Here is a 25,428-nt window from a genome sequence, read left to right on the forward strand (position 1 = left end):
CAATAGAGTATAGACTAGACTATACCTAGACTAAAGACTAGACTAAAAACAATACTATAGACTAGACTATAGTCTGGACTATAAACTAGACTATTTACTAGACTATTTACTAGACTATTGACTAGACTATAGACTAGACTATAGACTAGAATATGGACTAGACTATAGACTAGACTATAGACTAGACTATAGACTAGACTATAGACTAGACTATAGACTAGACTATAGACTAGACTATAGACTAGACTATAGACTAGACTATAGACTAGACTATAGACTAGACTATAGACTATAGACCAGACTATAGACTAGACTATAGACTAGACTATAGACTAGACTATAGACTAGACTATAGACTAGACTATGGACTAAACTATAGACAAGACTATAGACTAAACTATAGACAAGACTATAGACCAAACTATAGATAAGACTATAGACTAAACTATAGACAAGACTATAGACTAAACTATAGATAAGACTATAGACTAGACTATAGACTATACTAAAGACAAGACTATAGACTAGACTATAGAATAGACTACAGACTATTAAATAGGCTATTGACGAGACTATAGACAGGATTATAGACTTGACTAAAGAGTGGACTTTAGACTAAATAAGTACAATTTTGAAATCTACCTAAAAAGAGGAAATGAAAAGTTGAAGTAAAATCTTTCAAAACAAATACATTTCGCATTCTTGTTCCAAATGAAACTGAAACTACTATACAAAAGCAGTCCAACTCAATCTTTTAATTTATATGAAGTGCATAAAAGCATATCATCAGCTGTATTTACAGAATACCAAATAAATTTATATATAGATTTTTTTTTATCAAACATTAATTACTTTATTTTTGGCTTGAATACAATGCATAGCAAGAGCAGCAGCAGTAAGGGGGTTAAAATTTAATTTAATGACATGGATTACAAAAATACAACATTTAAATTTAAAATAAAAACGAAATGAAAATGTTGCAGTTTTATTTTCATTTTACTTAAACACAGCAAATACTTTAATCACTAAAAAATACGAGTTAAACTAGAAAAATCCATTAAAACACTTGAAATTATCATACCATAAGAACATACACCTACACAAACTGATTGTTAAACATCCTCGAAAGAATCATCAAGCATTCAACAAACGAGATTTAAGCACAAAAACTAAACCAAACTAAAGCATGCAACTAAACAATGCATGCATCAACAAGAACAGTCAAGCAGCCAACATTCATTCCATCCATATGTATTTATTTATCAACCATTCCATCATCAGCATCATACTCAAAACAACAGCAGAAAAATGGTATCAAATGCACAAAAAGATTTTATTTTTCTATGAAAAAATTAAAACAAAAAAAAAAAAAACTAAATAACAAAACTAGAGAAAACTAGTCAGATTTCTATATTCGGCTGTACCGAATCTTATATACCCTTCACCAAGTGTGTTTTAAAAAACACACACACACATGTCACGCATAACATACACACAAACAAATATAAACTGTAGCAGAAAGAAATATTAACCGTTGTACTGTACTTCCACCGTTAAACTGTATTACCACCCTCAAACAAATACGTGCTGTATTACCAACATATTACTGCTTTATCACCTTGTTGTTGTTTTTATGCTTTTATTTATAATTTGTTGAGGAAATTTTCAGAGGTTGTCTCAGATTTTTACCCATATCTCAGTTACTTATAGACCGATTTTGTTAATTTTCAATAGGAAACTTCTCGAATGCCTGTCTGACAGAATTATTGAAGATTTGGATCTTGAAGATATCTGGAGTCTTCAGAAAATTGATTTCAACCGACAGACAGACGGACAGACAGACGGACAGACAGACGGACAGACATGGCTTAATCGACTCCGCTATCTATAAGGATCCAGAATATATATACTTTATAGGGTCGGAAAATTATATTATAGAAATTACAAACGGAATGACAAACTTATATATACCCTTCTCACGAAAGTGAAGGGTATAAAAATATCACAATAATACAAATGCTGGCAAAAGCCACTTATCCTTGAAATATTGTACTGAAACAGTAGTCGAACAAAACTGTTTCTGTTTCGACAACGACAACAGCCAAAGAAAAGAGCAACATTTCAGCGCAACCATTTGCTGAATAAAACATAAGCAGGGTTCGGAGTGGATTTATGGGGGTTATAGAGTGGATTTCTTTCACTTTTTTCTGCACTTTTCATGATTTTTTTTATTTAAACAAAATGTAATAGTTTTTTTTTTCTGATGTGATTGTAAGTGTTACTGTTTTTAGTTTTTTTCCGCTATTTTTCAGCACCATTGTTGTTTTAGTTTTATGTTTCGTTTGGCTTAGAGCGTATGCATGTATCTTCCTTCACCAGCATATACATATTCCATTTAAGATTAAAAAGTTTAACACGTGGTTTTTTGTAAATTAAAGATTATAAATATTTATTTTGAATGGCAGGGTAAATGGACTAAAGTTGACTATAGACTAGATTATAGTCAAGATTAAAGACTAGACTACAGTTCATTCTATAGACCAGACTCTATAGTTAAGACTATAGATCAGAGCATAGACCAGACGAAAGTCCAGACTATATTCCAGATTTCAGTGCAGAATTTTTCTTTAAGTTAATACATGGGAAGAACTAATCATTTTTCCTTTTATAAAAAAAATTCTTTTCATGTACATCAAGGTTGTTTTCTTCCAAATCCTTTTTTTCATTTTTCTATTATTATTCTCCTATTTATAGCATAATTGTGTGACTGCTCTCAAAAGCAAATAAAATATTGCAATAAAAAACGTTTCTAACAAAAATCATTTTTTTTCCTATTTTTAAATGCAAATAAAAAACCACAAACTGACAAGAAAGAAATTCGCACTAAATCTGTGAAAATAATTTTCTTTCATAACAAAGTGTGAAATGAAATGTAAAACGTTTTTTGTACAATTCGGTTTTTGCTCTGTCTTTGGTTTTGCAACCTTTTTTCATTCCGTTAAACACAACTGCAAGTGGCAGTAAACTACAAAGGATGTGGTAAAAAAAAAACACTAGAGGACTTTGCAGAAATGAAAAAATGACAATATGAAATATAAGAAAAATCACCTTTTGATGGGAGTAACCGAGGGATCATATATATCATTTGCACATCATCACAGTGGACAAAAAAGGTGTGAAGAGTTAGACATTTTAACTATAGACTACAGACCATATTATTAGACTGGACTACAGACCATACTATTAGATTGTATGATCATGATGTATGATCAGACTATACGCTAGTCTATAGACCAGACCATCTAAACTATAGAACTAGAATGTATTCAAGATTATACATTAGCCTCTGGTTAAGAAAACCGACCAGATTGTAGTTGAGATCGATAAAAACTATAGTTTAAACTCAAGACTAGACTAAAAACTAGACTATAGACTAGACTATAGACTAGACTATAGACTAGAATATAGACTAGACTATAGACTAGACTATAGACTAGACTATAGACTAGACAATAAACTAGACTATAGACTAGACTATAGACTGGACTATAGACTAGACTCTAGACTAGACTATAGACTAGACTATAGACTAGACTATATTCTAGACTATAGACTAGACTATAGACTAGACTATAGACTAGACTATAGACTAGACTATAGGCTAGACTATAGACTGGACTATAGACTAGACTATAGACTAGACTATAAACTAGACTATAGACTAGACTATAGACTAGACTATAGACTAGACTATAGACTAGACTATAGACTAGACTATAGACTAGACTATAGACTAGACTATAGACTAGACTATAGACTAGACTATAGACTAGACTATAGACTACACTATAGACTACACTATAGACTACACTATAGACTACACTATAGACTACACTATAGACTACACTATAGACTACACTATAGACTACACTATAGACTACACTATAGACTAGACTATAGACTAGACTATAGACTAGACTATAGACTAGACTATAGACTAGACTATAGACTAGACTATAGACTAGACTATAGACTAGACTATAGACTAGACTATAGACTAGAATATAGACTAGACTATAGACTAGACTATAGACTAGACTATAGACTAGACTATAGACTAGACTATAGACTAGACTATAGACTAGACTATAGACTAGACTATAGACTAGACTATAGACTAGACTATAGACTAGACTATAGACTAGACTATAGACTAGACTATAGACTAGACTATAGACTAGACTATAGACTAGACTATAGACTAGACTATAGACTAGACTATAGACTAGACTATAGACTAGACTATAGACTAGACTATAGACTAGACTATAGACTAGACTATAGACTAGACTATAGACTAGACTATAGACTAGACTATAGACTAGACTATAGACTAGACTATAGACTAGACTATAGACTAGACTATAGACTAGACTATAGACTAGACTATAGACTAGACTATAGACTAGACTATAGACTAGACTATAGACTAGACTATAGACTAGACTATAGACTAGACTATAGACTAGACTATAGACTAGACTATAGACTAGACTATAGACTAGACTATAGACTAGACTATAGACTAGACTATAGACTAGACTATAGACTAGACTATAGACTAGACTATAGACTAGACTATAGACTAGACTATAGACTAGACTATAGACTAGACTATAGACTAGACTATAGACTAGACTATAGACTAGACTATAGACTAGACTATAGACTAGGCTATAGACTAGACTATAGACTAGACTATAGACTAGGCTATAGACTAGACTATAGACTAGGCTATAGACTAGACTATAGACTACACTATAGACTGGACTATAGACTAGACTATAGACTAGACTATAGACTAGACTATAGACTAGACTATAGACTAGACTATAGACTAGACTATAGACTAGACTATAGACTAGACTATAGACTAGACTATAGACTAGACTATAGACTAGACTATAGACTAGACTATAGACTAGACTATAGACTAGACTATAGACTAGACTATAGACTAGACTATAGACTAGACTATAGACTAGACTATAGACTAGACTATAGACTAGACTATAGACTAGACTATAGACTAGACTATAGACAAGACTATAGACTAGACTATAGACTAGACTATAGACTAGACTATAGACTAGACTATAGACTAGACTATAGACTAGACTATAGACTAGACTAGATACTAGAATATAGACTAAAGTCTAATCTATAGACTAGGTAATACTTTTGCCTAGACATCAAAATATAGTCGAGAAAAGGGATCGGTAGATAAACTAGGCTATAGTTCAGGCTGTGTAGATGCAATGGAGTAGACGAGACAACAGACTAGAGTACCGTTTATACAAAAAATTAAACTATAGTTCCGCAATACCAAAAACTATAAACTTAATCGAGACCATTTGTTAAATATCTAGTTATTTATGTGATGTAATTTTTGTTCTTGAACTTACATATTTTCATTTAGTTTGCAGATTTTTTTCGATCCTCTGCCAGAAATCTGTATTTGTGAATGTTGACCGGAAAACAAATATCTGAAAAAAATAAAACAATATTTTTTAATTAAAAAATATTTTTTTAAATAAAAAATTAAAAAAAAAACTTTTAAAACATTTGCAAAATTTTACATAGTTATTCATTTTTAATTACAAAATCATTTTAAGAAATTTTCTATTGTTGGCTCCTTTTAACACAACTATCCTCAACTTAACAGTCACATTACTGCACAAAATACAATTTTAATTTAAACTGTTACAATTAATCTTTTGTGTAAATTGTCAAAAATGTCAGTTTCCTTTAAGGAAAATCCTGTTATTAAAATCAAATTTCCATTTACGATTTACGACAAGAATAAAATAACTACGACAACGAAAACTCAAATTATGAATGATGACAGAGAGGTAGGAAAGCAGGCTGGCAGGATGACTGACTGCCAGTCAGCCGTTATAATCATCATAGTAATCGTTCTCATCATCATCAGCAGCATCACATCACATTCATTTTGGCAGTCATATTTGTTGCTGTTGCAGTTGACATCTTAACATCCTTAAGCATTTTATATATATTTTTTGTATTTTGTTATACTAAATTTTTGGGCGAACAATGAAAGCATCAGGACAAGAACAACAACAACATCATATCATCATCTTTATTGTTTGGGTTTTTTATGTTGTTTTTGAGTATAATGCAGCTGTTGCTGCTGCTGTTGGCTCTATAATTGTTGCTGTTGTTACACTCACTTAGCAACTCATTTATACACTCTCATTCTTCTTTTTTCATTTCATTTTCTGAATTACTCTCATCTTTTAATGGATTATTGTACCATTTAGATTAAAACGCAAGTGTCAAGTACAAGTTGCATTTATACTTCTGAATATTTACACAATCATATTCAGCTCGAACTACTACTATATTTTATCAACAAGACTATAAACTGTTGAAAAAAACACTTGAGCAAGAACCGCAAAAGTTTTTCATGTTTTTCCTGCCGAAAAAATCAAAAAATAGGAAATATATGCAGAAAAAAAAGAAAACTGAAAGAATTTGAAAACTACAATAATTTTAGCACTTAACTTTTGATAATAGTGCTATGCTGTTACTGCTGTAATAGTAGTTCAAACACAGCTGTGTTATACTGCAGTAATTTTCGTTAAACCAACAATAATTTTCGTACAAATACATTTATTTAGTTTATGTTGTAGATATCATACTAACGACATAGTATGAGTATTATGATTTATACTATAATCTGCTTTCATTTGAACATAAATATATAAGATAAAATCCTTAAACTACATTGGGTTACTAGACTGTAGACTAGTAGATAGACGAAACTATAGAATAAACTATAGACCTGGCTATAAATTAGATTATAGACTGGACAATAGATTAGATTGTATAGACTATAGACTAGAGTATATACTAGATTATAGACTAGACTATAGACTAGACTATAGACTAGACTATAGACTAGACTATAGACTAGACTATAGACTAGACTATAGACTAGACTATAGACTAGACTATAGACTAGACTATAGACTAAACTATAGACTAGACTATAGACTAGACTATAGACTAGACTATAGACTAGACTATAGACTAGACTATAGACTAGACTATAGACTAGACTATAGACTAGACCATAGACTAGATTATAGACTAGACTATAGACTGGACTATAGACTAGACTATAGACTAGACTATAGACTGGACTATAGACTAGACTATAGACTAGATTATAGACTAGACTATAGACTAGACTATAGACTGGACTATAGACTAGACTATAGACAAGACTATATACTAGACTACATATATACTAGACTATAGATTAGACTATAGACTAGAAATTAATATTTTTACTCTAAAGATAATTATTCATATGATTTTTACAAGTTAAACGATTAAATAAACATTTGATTTGATATTATCCCATTAAACGATTTAAGTTTTGTGATTGTTGTTTTTTTCTTTTTAGCAAAAACATTCTCAAATATTATTTATTATATGAGAAAAAGTATGTATGTGTGCATATTGACATTATTATGTCATCTTTCGTGTTTATGAAGAATAAAATTAACAACAAACTTAAATAATGTATAAAAAAAAACAACACAACCAAGAGGAGAAAAAGAAAACAAACTGCGTTATTTTGTTTATGTTTGCGAGAGTATAAATGAGCATTAAAGGAAATTGAGCTAAACTAATACAGCTGTTGTTGTTTATTAGTTATTAAAAGAAAAATAAATATAAAATAAACTGACAAACACACACACACATATTGTATGTCGATGCCACTTTTAAATGTAAAGTGAAACAAACAAATTATAAAACTAGACAGTAGAGCAAAAATAAACATGCAAACAAATGTTGGCTTAAAGGAACAAATCTAATACACACACACAATAATAGGGTTATAAAATTAAAAAAAACACCAAGAATAAAAAGGTACGAAGAAAATGTGTCTGCTCGTGTTTTAGGTTCGTATTTATTGCATACAAATCAAAGTTATAAGTCGTTTTACATGCATTTGTTTGTTTTTTGAAAAAAAGGATTCATTTTGTTTTCTTTTTATTGTTATGTAGTGTATAGCCATCTCTTTTCATCTTTAGTAAAAGGAATATAAATTATATTTGTTTTAGAAACTAACCGGCATTTATGCTGTTTTTTTTTCGTTTACTAATTCCATGCACATGTTTGTTGTTGTGTGGAAATTAAGTTTTCTTGGTTTATGGAAATTTGCCGCACATTTCCAGTTTTGTGTTTTTGCTATGGAAAGCGGCTGCTGGTATGGTTGTTGTTATTTCTATTTACTGGAATTGCTGTTGGACACGTGCCAATTCCAATGCAAGAAGTATGAAGTCATACTTTTAGGACGCATTCATTATTGTGTGTTTTGTTCCTTTTTTTGTTTTTGTTCTATATTTTGATTTAAAGAAGAAGTTGGAAGAAAAGCTTTTTTTTGGCTAAAATATAAAGTTGTAAAAGCTTTTTTTTTGTTTTTTGCTATACACTAGACAGATGGAAGTTTTTTTTAATGGAAAAAAATACTACTAAAAATTAAAGTAATTTGTAATAAAATATTAAGTTGGGCCAATTACAAAAATATGTAGAGTTAAGCATAAACTTGACCAAATATTTAAGAAGATTAAAGAAATAATAAAATAGATGAAAAAAGAAAAATTTTAAAGCTCTAGATATGAAATATGTTTTTCTAAAGTTTTTTGAAAAATAATTGGGAATTATTTGTTTATTGAAAGAAAGTTAAAAAAGTTGATATTTTCTTTAATAAATCATTAAAATTTCAATTGAAGAATCAATTTGAATTTTCTGGAATTTTTTGTAAAATTTTGGGAATTATTAAAATTTTGTAGGGAAGATTAAAAGTGTGAACTTGTTAAGGAAACAAATGTTTTCAACAAAAAATTCCAATTTTTATTTCCGGAATTTTTGTAAAAATTTTTGGGAATTCTTAAAATTTGAAGTGGAAGTAAATTTTTAAACAAAACTAGTTATAAAACTGAAAAAATTATACATAAAAACTCGATTTGTAATTTAGGAGTTTTTCAAATTTTCTGGGGTTGAAATTTTAAACGAATAATTTTAACTAAAAACTCTAATATTGTATTTAAGGGATTTTTGCAAATATGTATATTAAAAGTTTTTTTTTTAAATTTTATGGGGAAATTGAAAAATAGTTTAATTTCAGGGAAAAACTCTGAAAGCGGGATTTTTCATTTTTGGGATTTTTTTTATACAAATTGTTGGAATTTTATTTTAATTAACAGGGAAAGTAAATTTTAATTAAAATTTAAAAAAGAAAATTTTTTATATCGAACTTTGTTGCAAAAAGTAAAAAGTTCATTTTAAACAAAAACTAAATTTTTAGTTTCTGGAATTTTTGTATTTTTTTTAAATTTGGAGGGGAAGTTTTTTTTTGTGGATTTTTGTAAAAATTTCGTGCGATAATTAAAAAAAAAAAATTAATGTTACATTAAATTTTAAGAAAAAAGTCAGTGGCATATACAAAATTTAAACAAAACTAAAATTTTGAACTTATGGGATTTCATTAAAAATTCAACTTTTGATTTCTGGGATTTTGCTAAACATTTTGGGAATTCTGCAAATTTAATGGAAAATTAAAAACAAAATTTATGAAAAATTATACATTTTTATAAAAAAAATTTTATTTGTAACAAAAATTTTAAAAAATTTAAATAAAATCTAAATTTTTGAAATTGGGGATTTTTTTTTAAATTGGGAATTTTTGAAATTTGGTGGGGAAATTAAAAAAAGTGTTAAATTTAAATAGTTAAAATTTTAAATGAACAAAAAGTTTCTATGGCATATTTTTAAATTTTTTAAAAAATCTTTTTAAATTTCTGGGATTTTTAAAATATTTTTGGGAATTTAAAATAATTTGTAAAGAAATTAAAAAAATGTTTAATTTTAAACTTAATTATTAAAAAAAATCAATAAAACATATTTTTTTTAAATTCTGAAATTTTTTTTTAATTTTTGGAAATTTGGTAGGGAAGTTAAAAAAAATTAAAAAAAGTAAAAATTCTTAAAATTTTAAAAAAAAATTATAAAAAATAAAAAATTTTGTAAAACTTTTGTTTATAATATAAAATGTCTGTGCTTTGTTGTTGTAAGTTGTAATTGCAGTAAAATTTCCTTTACTTATTTTTCGTGCTAGTCCTACCTTGCCTGACTTCTTGTATTTCTCTTCTTTTCCTGAGTCAAGGTTTTTAATAATTTTTGTATTTAAATATTTAAAGGAGGGAGGGGGGGTTTCTCTACAAACGAGTTTATAATTATAGTTTTTTCTTCTTACTTTTGTAATTATAGATTAAATGAAATTCCTTTAAACTTTAGTAAAATGAACAGGAAAAAAGCAAGAAAAAGTAAAGAAAAACTTCATGCTTAATTTCATACTTCGTTCTAGAAAATTCATTTGCAATTTTTTTTTTTTAATAATCAGTTTTTTTACGGTAACAAATTTTCTTCGTTTTACTCAAACGAGGAAAAAAATGAAAAGGATTTAAAGAAAAGAACATCAGTAGCAATAGAAAGGATGATGGAATAGTTTGTTTGTTGGAGTACATGGACAAGTAATTGTAGTGGAGCAGTTCATGCACGTTCAGTAACTTTTTCGCCAGAAACAACAAAAACAACAACTAACGTATAAATGACGACGACGGTGATGATGATGGTAATGTGGCATGCTACTTGTATATACAATAACAACAACAACAGAAACTCAGGCTAACTTTAAAAATTTCACATATAATAGATACATAAGAACGACATACTGTCGTCTATTTTCAATTCAATATGTATGACTAGTACAACAAATACTTATACAAGTTTAAATTTTATATGAACAAAATCCCAAAAAGGAATAGGGTTTCGTTTGAAACAAAAACTGGAGAAGAGAAAATTTCAGAAAATTTACAGAAATTGTAAACAATTTTGCAAAAAAAAATCAAAACTTAACAAAGGTTTTCTGGAATTTTTATAAAATTTTTTGGGAATTTCTGGGGACATAAAAATATTATAAAAATTAAACAGAAATAATTTAATTTTATATTTTTTTAAATAAAAAGAACGAGTTTTCATCATTCCTCTTTTCGTTTTCACTTTCTGGGATTTTTTTTGAAAAATTTTGGGAATTTGCGGGGAAATAAGTTATTTAAGTCCTGGGAAATTAATTTTCTAAGAAAATCTCTAAAGTTAATTTTAAAACATATTTTTATAAAAATTAAAACTTTTTCTAAAACTAATTTATCAAAAACCACAAAACTTACAAAAATCTCTTAATTCTGGGATTTTACTAAATATTTTGGGAATTTGAAACAATTTTCAAAAAATTTTCTAACTAACCCAAAAACTTAAACTTTGCTTTTCCACTTATTGCTATTTTTTGCACTTCCTTTAAACTACATTTAAAACCGAAAAATTGCTTTGAAATTTGTTAAGAAAAGCAGCAAAAAACAAAACAAATAAACTTAACAGCAAAAACCAAAAACAACGTATTTGTTTTAAAGTTTCAAACTTGTGTTATGTGTTGATACTATATAGAGATATAGGAACAATTTCTATAACAGCTTATGGCTTATACTATTTACGGCTTAATGCTTTTAAAAGTGCATGCAAAAAAATAAAAAAAACACACACACAAAAATCAACAACAATAATCCCAAAGAACTATACTATGGCCATAAAAAAAACAACAAAAACAATTTAGAAAACATCAAAAAACAAAAAAAAAACTTTTTAAATGAAGACCAAAATGTTTGTGTGGTACAAGCAAACCCAAAAGTATTGTGTGAAAATAGTCGTATACTAAAACGAAATTTTTATATAGCGCCTGAAATGCGGCAACATTTCTTTGTTTCTTTTTTAAGTATTTTAAAGTATGCTTTGTTTTTTTAATTGAAATGTGTGTTAGTATTGTATAGAATAAAATATATTTTGTTTGTGATTCACATTTTTGGTTTAAATAAATCAATAATTAAAAAAAGAACAACAAAAATATAAATAAATTTTTTTTTAGAAAAAAAATTTGAAATGTTTTCTGGGATAAACCTTGTCCACAGGTTGTTATTCATATTTAGTTGGTAGCAAACAAAAAGATAATTTGCAGGAAGTCAATAGTAGCATTTAGTGTATGAAAATTAGATCACAGACTGGATCATAGACTTTATCATAAACTAGACAATAGACTAGACTGTAGACTAGTCTATAGACTAGAGTATAGACGTAACTATAGACCAGACTATAACTAGGCTGTAGACTACACTATAGACTAAAGTCTAGACTATAGACTACACTATGTACAAGACTATAGACTAGACTATACACTAGACTAAAGACTAGACTATAGACTAGACAATAAACTAGACTATAGACTAGACTATAGACTAGACTATAGACTAGACTATAAACTAGACTATAGACTAGACTATAGACTAGACTATAAACTAGACTATAGACTAGACTATAGACTAGACTATAGACTAGACTATAGACTAGACTATAGACTAGACTATAGACTAGACTATAGACTAGACTATAGACTAGACTATAGACTAGACTATAGACTAGACTATAGACTAGACTATAGACTAGACTATAGACTAGACTATAGACTAGACTATAGACTAGACTATAGACTAGACTATAGACTAGACTATAGACTAGACTATAGACTAGACTATAGACTAGACTATAGACTAGACTATAGACTAGACTATAGACTAGACTATAGACTAGACTATAGACTAGACTATAGACTAGACTATAGACTAGACTATAGACTAGACTATAGACTAGACTATAGACTAGACTATAGACTAGACTATAGACTAGACTATAGACTAGACTATAGACTAGACTATAGACTAGACTATAGACTAGACTATAGACTAGACTATAGACTACACTATAGACTAGACTATAGACTAGACTATAGACTAGACTATAGACTAGACTCTAGACTAGACTATAGACTAGACTATAGACTAGACTATAGACTAGACTATAGACTAAACTATAGACTAGACTATAGACTAGACTATAGACTAAACTATAGACTAAACTATAGACTAGACTATAGACTAGACTATAGAATAGACTATAGACTAGACTATAGACTAGACTATAGACTAGACTATAGACTAGACTATAGACTAGACTAGACTATAGACTAGACTACAGACTAGACTATAGACTAGACTATAGACTAGACTATAGACTAGACTATAGACTAGACTATAGACTAGACTATAGACTAGACTATAGACTAGACTATAGACTAGACTATAGACTAGACTATAGACTAGACTATAGACTAGACTATAGACTAGACTATAGACTAGACCATAGACTAGACTATAGACTAGACTATAGACTAGACTATAGACTAGACTATAGACTAGACTATAGACTAGACTATAGACTAGACTATAGGCTAGACTATAGACTAGACTATAGACTAGACTATAGACTAGACTATAGACTAGACTATAGACTAGACTATAGACTAGACTATAGACTAGACTATAGACTAGACTATAGACTAGACTATAGACTAGACTATAGACTAGACTATAGACTAGACTATAGACTAGACTATAGACTAGACTATATACTAGACTATAGACTAGACTATAGACTAGACTATAGACTAGACTATAGACTAGACTATAGACTAGACTATAGACTAGACTATAGACTAGACTATAGACTAGACTATAGACTAGACTATAGACTAGACTATAGACTAGACTATAGACTAGACTATAGACTAGACTATAGACTAGACTATAGACTAGACTATAGACTAGACTATAGACTAGACTATAGACTAGACTATAGACTAGACTATAGACTAGACTATAGACTAGACTATAGACTAGACTATAGACTAGACTATAGACTAGACTATAGACTAGACTATAGACTAGACTATAGACTAGACTATAGACTAGACTATAGACTAGACTATAGACTAGACTATAGACTAGACTATAGACTAGACTATAGACTAGACTATAGACTAGACTATAGACTAGACTATAGACTAGACTATAGACTAGACTATAGACTAGACTATAGACTAGACTATAGACTAGACTATAGACTAGACTATAGACTAGACTATAGACTAGACTATAGACTAGACTATAGACTAGACTATAGACTAGACTATAGACTAGACTATAGACTAGACTATAGACTAGACTATAGACTAGACTATAGACTAGACTATAGACTAGACTATAGACTAGACTATAGACTAGACTATAGACTAGACTATAGACTAGACTATAGACTAGACTATAGACTAGACTATAGACTAGACTATAGACTAGACTATAGACTAGACTATAGACTAGACTATAGACTAGACTATAGACTAGACTATAGACTAGACTATAGACTACTATAGACTAGACTATAGACTAGACTATAGACTAGACTATAGACTAGACTATAGACTAGACTATAGACTAGACTATAGACTAGACTATAGACTAGACTATAGACTAGACTATAGACTAGACTATAGACTAGACTATAGACTAGACTATAGACTAGACTATAGACTAGACTATAGACTAGACTATAGACTAGACTATAGACTAGACTATAGACTAGACTATAGACTAGACTATAGACTAGACTATAGACTAGACTATAGACTAGACTATAGACTAGACTATAGACTAGACTATAGACTAGACTATAGACTAGACTATAGACTAGACTATAGAATAGACTATAGACTAGACTATAGAATAGACTATAGAATAGACTATAGAATAGACTATATAATAGACTATACACTGGACTCTATACTAGACTATTGACAAATCTAGACTCTAGACTAAACAATAGACTTGCAACATCTTCCTAATTAATATTAAACAAAACTTTTAAAATCCTTTGAAGCCAAAAATATATAAAACTAGCTCCACAGTTCACTGGACCATATAAATTGTGAGCATTACACAAATATGGCCAAAAGTATGCTACACTTTTAAACCACAAAAAAACTTTAGTTTTTAATAGAAAACTTAAAAACAGGATTGCTTTACATACATATATGCACTAAATGAGTGTCTAATATGATAATGAACAGCATTAAAAACTTAAACCCCTTGTTTAAAACATCTAACACCCGCACATACTAGTATAAGTAATTAAATTAATTGAATAACAAACCTCTACAAACTGTAGAATTCCCATACACGTTTGTCCAAAACTAAAAAAGAAGAATTACAAACTAAAATTTTCTAACTATTTTAATTTTATTTGTAGCCCTAAGAGAAAAAGAGAGTTTTAAATGCAATTGAAATTTTAAAGCCTAATTTTAGGGGCCAATTTAAAAACTTGTTAAATTTGGAACTCACAAGGATAAAGTTGGAGGGAGAAAAAAAGAGGGTGGGTAAGTAAAAGCAGTGTGTTACAATCTCTTATTAATTCATGAAATGGTTTTTGTTTAATTTGTTGAGTGTTGTTGCTGTTTGTGGGTTTCTCACATATTAATGGATTCAAGGATCAAGTTTTCATGATGATGACTTTAGCTCCTTAATTGAAATTCAATTATTCAAATGCCGTTTAAACTTAAAAAGGGATAAAATCCTTAAGTCACCAAAAAAAAACTAAAAAAATACAAAAACAAACACTCATTTACACATACAAACCAAAGTTCAAGAAAACCTACAAACTTTTTGCAATTCAACAGAATTTAAAAAAACAGTAAGTCAACAATAGAACACAAGACTGACTTTTTAACTCTTCTCGTTTTCTTATTTTTTTACTTTTTTGGACCCAAACATGGCAGCAGTAGTCAGACAAGTAGTATGTAACCAAAACTCATAAGTCGAACAATTGCAGCAGTGATAATAAAAGACTAGACTATAGACTAGACTATAGACTAGACTATAGACTAGACTATAGAATAGACTATAGACTAGACTATAGAATAGACTATAGAATAGACTATAGAATAGACTATATAATAGACTATACACTGGACTCTATACTAGACTATTGACAAATCTAGACTCTAGACTAAACAATAGACTTGCAACATCTTCCTAATTAATATTAAACAAAACTTTTAAAATCCTTTGAAGCCAAAAATATATAAAACTAGCTCCACAGTTCACTGGACCATATAAATTGTGAGCATTACACAAATATGGCCAAAAGTATGCTACACTTTTAAACCACAAAAAAACTTTAGTTTTTAATAGAAAACTTAAAAACAGGATTGCTTTACATACATATATGCACTAAATGAGTGTCTAATATGATAATGAACAGCATTAAAAACTTAAACCCCTTGTTTAAAACATCTAACACCCGCACATACTAGTATAAGTAATTAAATTAATTGAATAACAAACCTCTACAAACTGTAGAATTCCCCATACACGTTTGTCCAAAACTAAAAAAGAAGAATTACAAACTAAAATTTTCTAACTATTTTAATTTTATTTGTAGCCCTAAGAGAAAAAGAGAGTTTTAAATGCAATTGAAATTTTAAAGCCTAATTTTAGGGGCCAATTTAAAAACTTGTTAAATTTGGAACTCACAAGGATAAAGTTGGAGGGAGAAAAAAAGAGGGTGGGTAAGTAAAAGCAGTGTGTTACAATCTCTTATTAATTCATGAAATGGTTTTTGTTTAATTGTGTGAGTGTTGTTGCTGTTTGTGGGTTTCTCACATATTAATGGATTCAAGGATCAAGTTTTCATGATGATGACTTTAGCTCCTTAATTGAAATTCAATTATTCAAATGCCGTTTAAACTTAAAAAGGGATAAAATCCTTAAGTCACCAAAAAAAAACTAAAAAAATACAAAAACAAACACTCATTTACACATACAAACCAAAGTTCAAGAAAACCTACAAACTTTTTGCAATTCAACAGAATTTAAAAAAAACAGTAAGTCAACAATAGAACACAAGACTGACTTTTTAACTCTTCTCGTTTTCTTATTTTTTTACTTTTTTGGACCCAAACATGGCAGCAGTAGTCAGACAAGTAGTATGTAACCAAAAACTCATAAGTCGAACAATTGCAGCAGTGATAATAAAAAAATTAAAGAAAAAGCAACAAATACAAAAAAAAAAAACTTTTTTAATTTGTGTAGAATATAAAATGGAAAATAATAAAGATTAAAAACAATATGCAGGGATCTTTAGAAAAAAAATCGAAGAATTGAAATTGCAAACAAAAAAAATCTGTGAGTTGAAAATGATAAAATATTTGCACATCAACCAACAACTATAGCAACAAAACAACAGGAAAACAAAAAACATTGTAAGCAATTTGTGTGAGAAAATGTTTTACATTTATCTAAAACTTGGGTAATAAAATGTTAAATAATAATACAACATGCATCTGAACTAATGCATACAAACATTGATATAAATACACACATATGTACACATGTACATATAAAATTAAATCATATAAAACAGAACAAAATATAAAATGAAGTAAACGTCCATCATATATTCTCATGACAAACAGCACTAGTATGATATGCTTACTCGAGAAAACAGGGAAGGAGCAAAACTGTTGACACAACAAATGAATATTCTAGTCTATAGTCTATTCTACAGTTTAGTCTATAGTCTAGTCTATAGTCTAGTCTATAGTCTAGTCTATAGTCTAGTCTATAGTCTAGTCTATAGTCTAGTCTATAGTCTAGTCTATAGTCTAGTCTATAGTCTAGTCTATAATCTAGTCTATAGTCTAGTCTATAGTCTAGTCTATAGTCTAGTCTATAGTCTAGTCTATAGTCTAGTCTATAGTCTAGTCTATAGTCTAGTCTATAGTCCAGTCTTTTGTCGAAAGTCCAGGCTATAGTTTGGTCGATCTATAATTTTTAGAATTTCGGTTACGACAATGTCGATCCCTTCCTTCCCTTAACCACATGACAACAGACCGATGGCAAACACTTTTAAGTACCACTAGCTTGTTGTTTGCAACTACAAATGCATGAATGTGTTTGTACATGCACTTGTACGAGAATGAATGTATATGTGTAGATATGTCTATATGGCAGTGTGCAAGTGTTGGTATGAAAAAAATCCTTATTATAGTCTATGATGTCCTCAATACTAAACAAACTTGGTAGTTTATGAATGCAAGAATGTGTGTATATGAAAGTGTAGCGTGCATTGTGGCATTATAAATTTTGATATATTTTTTTCTCAATCCACTGGTACTTTTTTATACTCTCCTTCTCTTTCTCTCTGTGTCTTTCTCCGGTATAAATATAAGCTGCGTGTGTGTTAAAGTTGTATGTTTTGCTTTTTTTCTGTTGTATGATTTGAATGGTTGGTTGCTTGATTTTTATGCAGTTGGCAACAAACAAGCTCTAAAGTTGTTGTGGGATTTTCTATAATGCAGTTGTTTGAATGTATGTGTGTAAATGCACATATACATTTAAGGTATTGATTGTTGCAGTTAGCATGTCTTAACATGTTAATACAATAGTATGTTTGTTTATTGGGTTGTAGTACATACTACCAATGCATATGTTGGCTTGCTGTTGTTTTTTTCCATTTTATACAATTTTTAAAGCAAAACGTTTATTGTAAATTTGTGTAAATTACTACACAGACTGGTAATGTTTGCTGCTTCTTTTTTTGCTGTTGTTTGTGTTTTTGGTCTATAGATATGTTTGAGAGTTTTTGCCTGTATTTTTTAAAACCTTATTGTCGTAAAATTCAATGTTTTTATGATTATTTATAGGAATTGTTATAATTTGGCATAGTTTGATTTTTGTGGACTTTGTACGATAAACATTTTTCCTTAAGGGAGAAATTTATTTTGGGAGGCTATTGCTTTTAAATTTTGATTTTAAAGGTACAATTATTTGAATGTTTAAATTTGTCAGTTCAAATATTAATTTTTTGCTTAAGGCATGAAAAGTTTAACCAATAAGTTACGCTTCATTTGTTTTCAAGTGAGGTTTTCCACAACTTTTCCAAATCATTTGCAACATTTTAAGGAAAAGATTTTGATTAGCTGTATATTTAATGCCTTAGAGATTAAATTAGTAGTTTTGTTTAAATGTGTTTTTGAGTTGTCTTTAATATTCAATTCAATTTTTTGTTGTTTCTGTTTTTTTTGTTGCTCCTGAAAACACACACATTTGTGTCTTTGTAGTTTTATTATTCTGTTTAAATATCCTGCCATTATGTATTTCCTTTGCAATTTTTTTGTATCCTTAATATTTCGTTATTGTTGCTTTTGTAGTTTTTTGCTAGTTGTATTGTTATACGTATTATAGCGTTTGTTGGATATTTTTATATCGACGATTGTTAACTTTCACAACACGTTTCGCCATTTTGTCCATTTTTATTTTGGCACTTTTTCACATCTTAATACAAAAGGCTTAGTTTTTTGTGCTGAATTCTGTTTTTTTTTTGCATTTTTTTGTATAAAATAATATTCTTGTTTTGTTTCGTATTTTTTTTTCCTCAGTAAAGGAAATACAACAGAAATTAAGAAAGAAAATAAATGTATTTGAAGAAAATCAAGCAATTCCTGCAAAATAACTAAAAAAAATCATAGAGATAATACAACACTATATCAGCAAACCATTGTTATGTTATTTCAAACAGTTTTTTTCTCACAAAACATGTTATTAAGTAAAGCATTACATCTCTAAACCTAGTTATTCGAGTGCTTACTGTCCATCTTCTTTTTACCCATTAAAATATTTTCTTATTATGAAATTTTTATATTATTTTCCTTCCCAAAAAACTTATCAACTCTCAAACTCATATTACCCACAAAATTATACTTTAGTTTTTGCCGGGTATTTTTGCCTTCATTAGTCTTGGAAAAAAACTTTTTCGTAATTTAAAAGTATAACAAGTTAACAGGAAAATAACAAACTTTTGTTGTTTTATTTTGGTTAAGCGCTTGAAACTATTTATAATGCAGTAAAATATTATAATTGTTTGGTAAATAATATGCACTTGTTACTTTCCGTAAAACAAAATTAACGAGAAACGCAGAATTTCTTTTCGAATTAAAACAATGTTTTAAAAGTAAGCCTTAAGGCATTAGAGGGGGAGAGGTGTAGTTATAGTATTAAAAAGAAACATATTTTATCTCAAAATAAGTGAATTTCTTAAAGTTTGTAAAGTAAATAAAAAAAAAAATAATGTATATTTGGTTATGAATTAGTCTATAGACTAGTCTATAGACTAGACTATAGACTAGACTATAGACTAGTCTATAGACTAGACTATAGACTAGACTATAGACTAGACTATAGACTAGACTATAGACTAGACTATAGACTAGACTATAGACTAGACTATAGACTAGACAATAGACTAGGCTATATCCTAGACTATAGACTAGACTATAGACTAGACTACAGACTAGACTATAGACTAGGCTATAGACTAGACTATAGACTAGACTGTAGACTAGACTATAGACTAGTATATTGACTAGACTATAGACTAGAATATAGGCTATACTACAGACTATACTACAGACTAGACTATAGACTATACTATAGACAATACTATAGACTAGACTATAGACTACACTATAGACTAGACTATAGACTACACTATAGACTAGACTATAGACTAGACTGTAGACTAGACTATAGACTGGTCTACTTTAGCTTGACATAAAATTTGAGATTATTGGGTAAGTAAAAGTATTTTAAACAATTTTTCGAGAAATGTTCGTAGTTGGTTCGTATTTAAAGAATTTGTTCTCTGTTTATCGGACGGTGTTATCAAGAAGAAGTTCATATTAGGACTAACTAACTATAGACAATATTGCAGACCATGTAAGAAAGAGGACTAAACTAGTGATCAAAAGAGAATTATAGATGGCACTATAAATTTAAAAATTTTTTATATAAAAAACCTCTTGTCAGCACTCCCCTTGAAACCATAAAACATTTTATTTTAAAACCCACGCAAACGAGAAGAAAAAAATGTTGACTTTATTGCTTTTAATAATTTTTTTGTAAAGAAAAAACCTGCTGTTATAAAGAAAACTGAAAAAAATAACAAAATAAGATGTGCAAAAAATATAAGTTACAGATACTAGAGCTCTTGTAACGCCTTAAAAAAAGTGTTATCTCTAGAGATGGCAAAAAAAATGGATATAAATCCACATGATATGATAAACAACAAAAAACGAATAAAGGAGGGCAACAAAAATAAAGCTACTTCAGGCAGAAAGCCACCAAAATAAGAAAACGCTATATTACCTAAAAATAATGTTTAGCTAGAGATAATGTTAGAAATGCTATACAAAGTTTAGAAATGTTAATGTAAGAATGTGAGTTTATCTACCCGAAAAGTAGACAAAAAAAGGATTATGACACTTATTTGTATTTAAACATATATGTATGTAGTATATACTATTGCATACTGTGTATAAGTTAAAAGCCAAAAATATTTAAAGCCTACTTTTAGGCTTTCAACAAAAATTGTTTTCATGTGTCTAGAAACGAATTTAATTTGTTGAAATATGCAAATATGTGTAAGACTTAAGGGTTGTAATAAATTTCTATATAGTATTACTGCAGTACAAGTATCATTATTATTATTAAATAGTTTTGTTCCTTTTAAAGTACAACCCCCTCCCTTTAGAGTAAAAGGCAATAAAATATAGAAAAATATGTGACCGATTTGGCTGGTATAAATGGCAGAATAGAATTTATATACTATTTGCCACAATGTACAAGAAAAAAACTACTACATATTTAGTTTTCTATTACATTATCTATTGTTGTGGTAGCAACACATACACACATATTTTTTTTCTATTTTTCTTGAATAATCTATATGTAGTTCATATATATCTATATTCAGGCATCCAATTCTGCATATTTGTCATAGATTTTATAACAACTATTAAAGGTTTAATGGAAAAGAAGAAAATATACATAAATTTACAAAAGCTTACAAACACATTTACATACATGATGTGATTATGTGTGTGTGTTTGGTTAAATTTGTTCTGTTCTTTATTTTGTATTGATGAAAAATTGAAAATACGTTTTTTCAATAACATTATGTATCTGAATTATAGAGTTATGCTGGTGGTGATGGTGCAAGCAAAACAGTAGAGAGAAAAATAATAGTCATAAATATACAAAAGGATTCTTTAAATTCCTTTTTTAATGTTAACTTAAAAATTACCTTTGCTACTCTTTTTATTCCCTTTACTACTATTATTTCGTTTTTTTTTTTTAAACTCCCTTAGGGTTACGTTGAAGTCTATGTAAGAAGAGATAAATATTGTGGTTTATTTGATTTTATTTCTGGTATTTATTTTTGCAGCTTTGGTTGCCTTAAGAATTTGCAAAAGAATTGCAGAAAATTGAAATAAATGATTGAAAGGAGCCATACGAATAAAAGTAGGAAATTTTGTATTTTAAATTTAAAGTAAATAAAGGGTGTTAAGGTACAGCTCTGTTTTTGTTCAGTTTTAGTTCTGTTCTAGTTCTGTTCTAGTTCTGTTCTAGTTCTGTTCTAGTTCTGTTCTAGTTCTGTTCTAGTTCTGTTCTAGTTCTGTTCTAGTTCTGTTCAGTTCTGTTCTAGTTCTGTTCTAGTTCTGTTCTAGTTCTGTTCTAGTTCTGTTCTAGTTCTGTTCTAGTTCTGTTCTAGTTCTGTTCTAGTTCTGTTCTAGTTCTGTTCTAGTTCTGTTCTAGTTCTGTTCTAGTTCTGTTCTAGTTCTGTTCTAGTTCTGTTCTAGTTCTGTTCTAGTTCTGTTCTAGTTCTGTTCTAGTTCTGTTCTAGTTCTGTTCTAGTTCTGTTCTAGTCCTGTTCTAGTTCTGTTCTAGTTCTGTTCTAGTTCTGTTTTAGTTCTGTTCTAGTTCTGTTCTAGTTCTGTTCTAGTTCTGTTCTAGTTCTGTTCTAGTTCTTTTCTAGTTCTGTTCTTCTTGTATTTTGTCCTAATGTTAAAAATTTCTTTACATCCTGTATTTATAAATTATACAAATTTAAAAAAAAAAAATTCTATATTTATCTCACTATGACAGGGACTATAAAAAGGATAACAGTATAATATTTAAAATAAAGTAAACGAAAAAGGATACCTGACAGTCTCTGTAACTAAACTGAACTCACACAAATCCCAGACAACTGTTCGTTAAAGCAAACGTAAAAGAAATACAATATAAATATACTGCATATTTACAGGCGAAAGAACTTGGCTTAAACATAAAATACTCTAGAGCATTTTATTTAATATGAAAAAGAATAAAGGAAAAAAATGACTTTTATTTTAAAAAGGAAAACTACGCGTGAAAGTATAGAACAAGCATATTTGCATTTAGTTTTAAATATCCATAGGAATTTCGCGTAAACGTATGCTATAGAAAATTTAATTTGTTAATCAACTTTGTTTTATTTTTACAGTTTAGCAAGTTGACACAATTTTAGAAGTATATCAATTTTCATTTTTAAATATATTAAATAGCAAAACTACAAGTTTGTATGTGTGAAACCTAAAAGTTGGCAACAATTTCTTTATATAAAATGTATATATTAGTGCAAAAAGTTTCAAGCATATTGCTAACCAATGGTCGGTCGTTTTTATCCTTTTTTGTAGTCGTCACAATGCAGTGGCAATTTTGCTGGTTGTTTTTCAAAATACACACAAAACAATTTGGCTCCATAATAAAAAGCAGGCTATAATTTAATGAACTTTTACTTAAAAAAGAAACTTTTTTCTTTATTTAATAAATTCATTGTAGAAAGAATTGAAAAAATAAAAGCATATGTACTAAGTACATTTTCCAAGTTTTTTTCTTCTATTTTTTGTTTTCAAAGGACCATAAACTGTATTGATATCTAGATGTTATAACATCCATCACCAAAATGAATAGTGACATAAATGTAAAATGTATGTGTGTGTGTATGTGTAAAAGTATGTGTCCAATAGTTTGAAAAGAGAACTTATATGTCCATTATAATAAAAGACATAACATCCTGACAGTCATATTTACTTGAAATTGCAAAAGAGACATGTTTAGGCAGAAGCAGGCCTGGCCGGCATCCCAACACAACTACTACAAGTTATAGTAGTTCTAAATGAATATACTTGTAGTAGAACATATTCGTGTTAAGAGTTTGTGACAAGTGGTTTTGCAATCAGCATGACCACATAATTAGTTACAGATTTTTTTCAAGGATACACCATCAATACAACAAGTCACAAATCACAAAAAGAGACACAAAAAGAATGAATTAAAAAACGAACAAAACCGACAATAAAAAAAGGACATAAATTGAAATTGTCAATTGCAAAATATAATAGAAAGAACTAAACTATAATTTAGTTTATTCTTTTTGTGAAGAAAGGCTATAAACAAATTTTATATGGATTTGTTTTATAATTCAATCATGTGTGTATGTATATGTGTATTTTATTTTTATGCTATAGATTTTTTAATTTAAAACACATTTGATCTTATGAATATTCACTAAAATACATACTTTGGTAAAAAAGAGCAAAAAGAAAAACTACAAAATGGCTTCAAATATTTCCAAAAATTCATAATTTCTCAAAACCCCAAAAGTATACTATAAAAAATAAATACAATCAAAAACTGTTGATAATAGTCGAGGCTATAAACCAGAGCTATAGTCAAAGCTACAGACCCGAATTATTTGCAGACTATAACAGAAACGTAAGACCAAACCACAGACCGGACTATACAATATATTATAGACTAGACTATAGATTCGACTGTATTCGAAGTAAGAGCAGACTCAGGCAAGACTATAAGACATACTATAGTCTAAACTAAAGATCAGATTTTTCCAGGATACAGCCCTGACTATAGAAAAGTATGACAAAACTTTAGAGTAGATTCTACCTAAACTATATCTAAGTTGTAATCCAGATTATAAATGAGACTATAATCAAGACTACGTCCAGAATTATTGTCGGGACAGCAGAACTAGAACTGAACAAAATCTGAACTAGAACTGAACTAGAACAGAACTGAACCAGAACTAAACTAGAACTAACCTAGAACTGAACTAGAACTAAACTAGAACTAAATTAGAACCGAACTAGAAACTGAACTAGAACTGAACTAGAACTGAACTAGAACTGAACTAGAACTGAACTAGAACTGAACTAGAACTGAACTAGAACTGAACTAGAACTGAACTAGAACTGAACTAGAACTGAACTAGAACTGAACTAGAACTGAACTAGAACTGAACTAGAACTAGAACTGAACTTGAACTGAACTAGAACTGAAATAGAACTGGAATAGAATTGAACTAGAACTGAACTAGAACTGAACTAGAACTGAACTAGAACTGAACTAGAACTGAACTAGAACTGAACTAGAACTGAACTAGAACTGAACTAGAACT

General features: G+C 29.0%; 1 protein-coding gene across 1 annotated transcript in view; it reads right to left on the reverse strand.

Moving 5' to 3' along the window:
• Nucleotides 1–5,499: 5,499 nt before the first annotated feature.
• Nucleotides 5,500–25,428, reverse strand: part of LOC111679266 (thyroid adenoma-associated protein homolog) — a 171,394-nt gene continuing 151,465 nt past the window's right edge. The window contains exon 14 of the mRNA XM_046947588.1: nt 5,500–5,546. The gene's annotated coding sequence lies outside the window, so the exon portion shown is untranslated. The remainder of the gene's footprint in view (nt 5,547–25,428) is intronic.

The sequence above is a fragment of the Lucilia cuprina genome, chromosome 3 (assembly GCF_022045245.1).
Source record: "Lucilia cuprina isolate Lc7/37 chromosome 3, ASM2204524v1, whole genome shotgun sequence".
Taxonomy (NCBI): domain Eukaryota; kingdom Metazoa; phylum Arthropoda; class Insecta; order Diptera; family Calliphoridae; genus Lucilia; species Lucilia cuprina.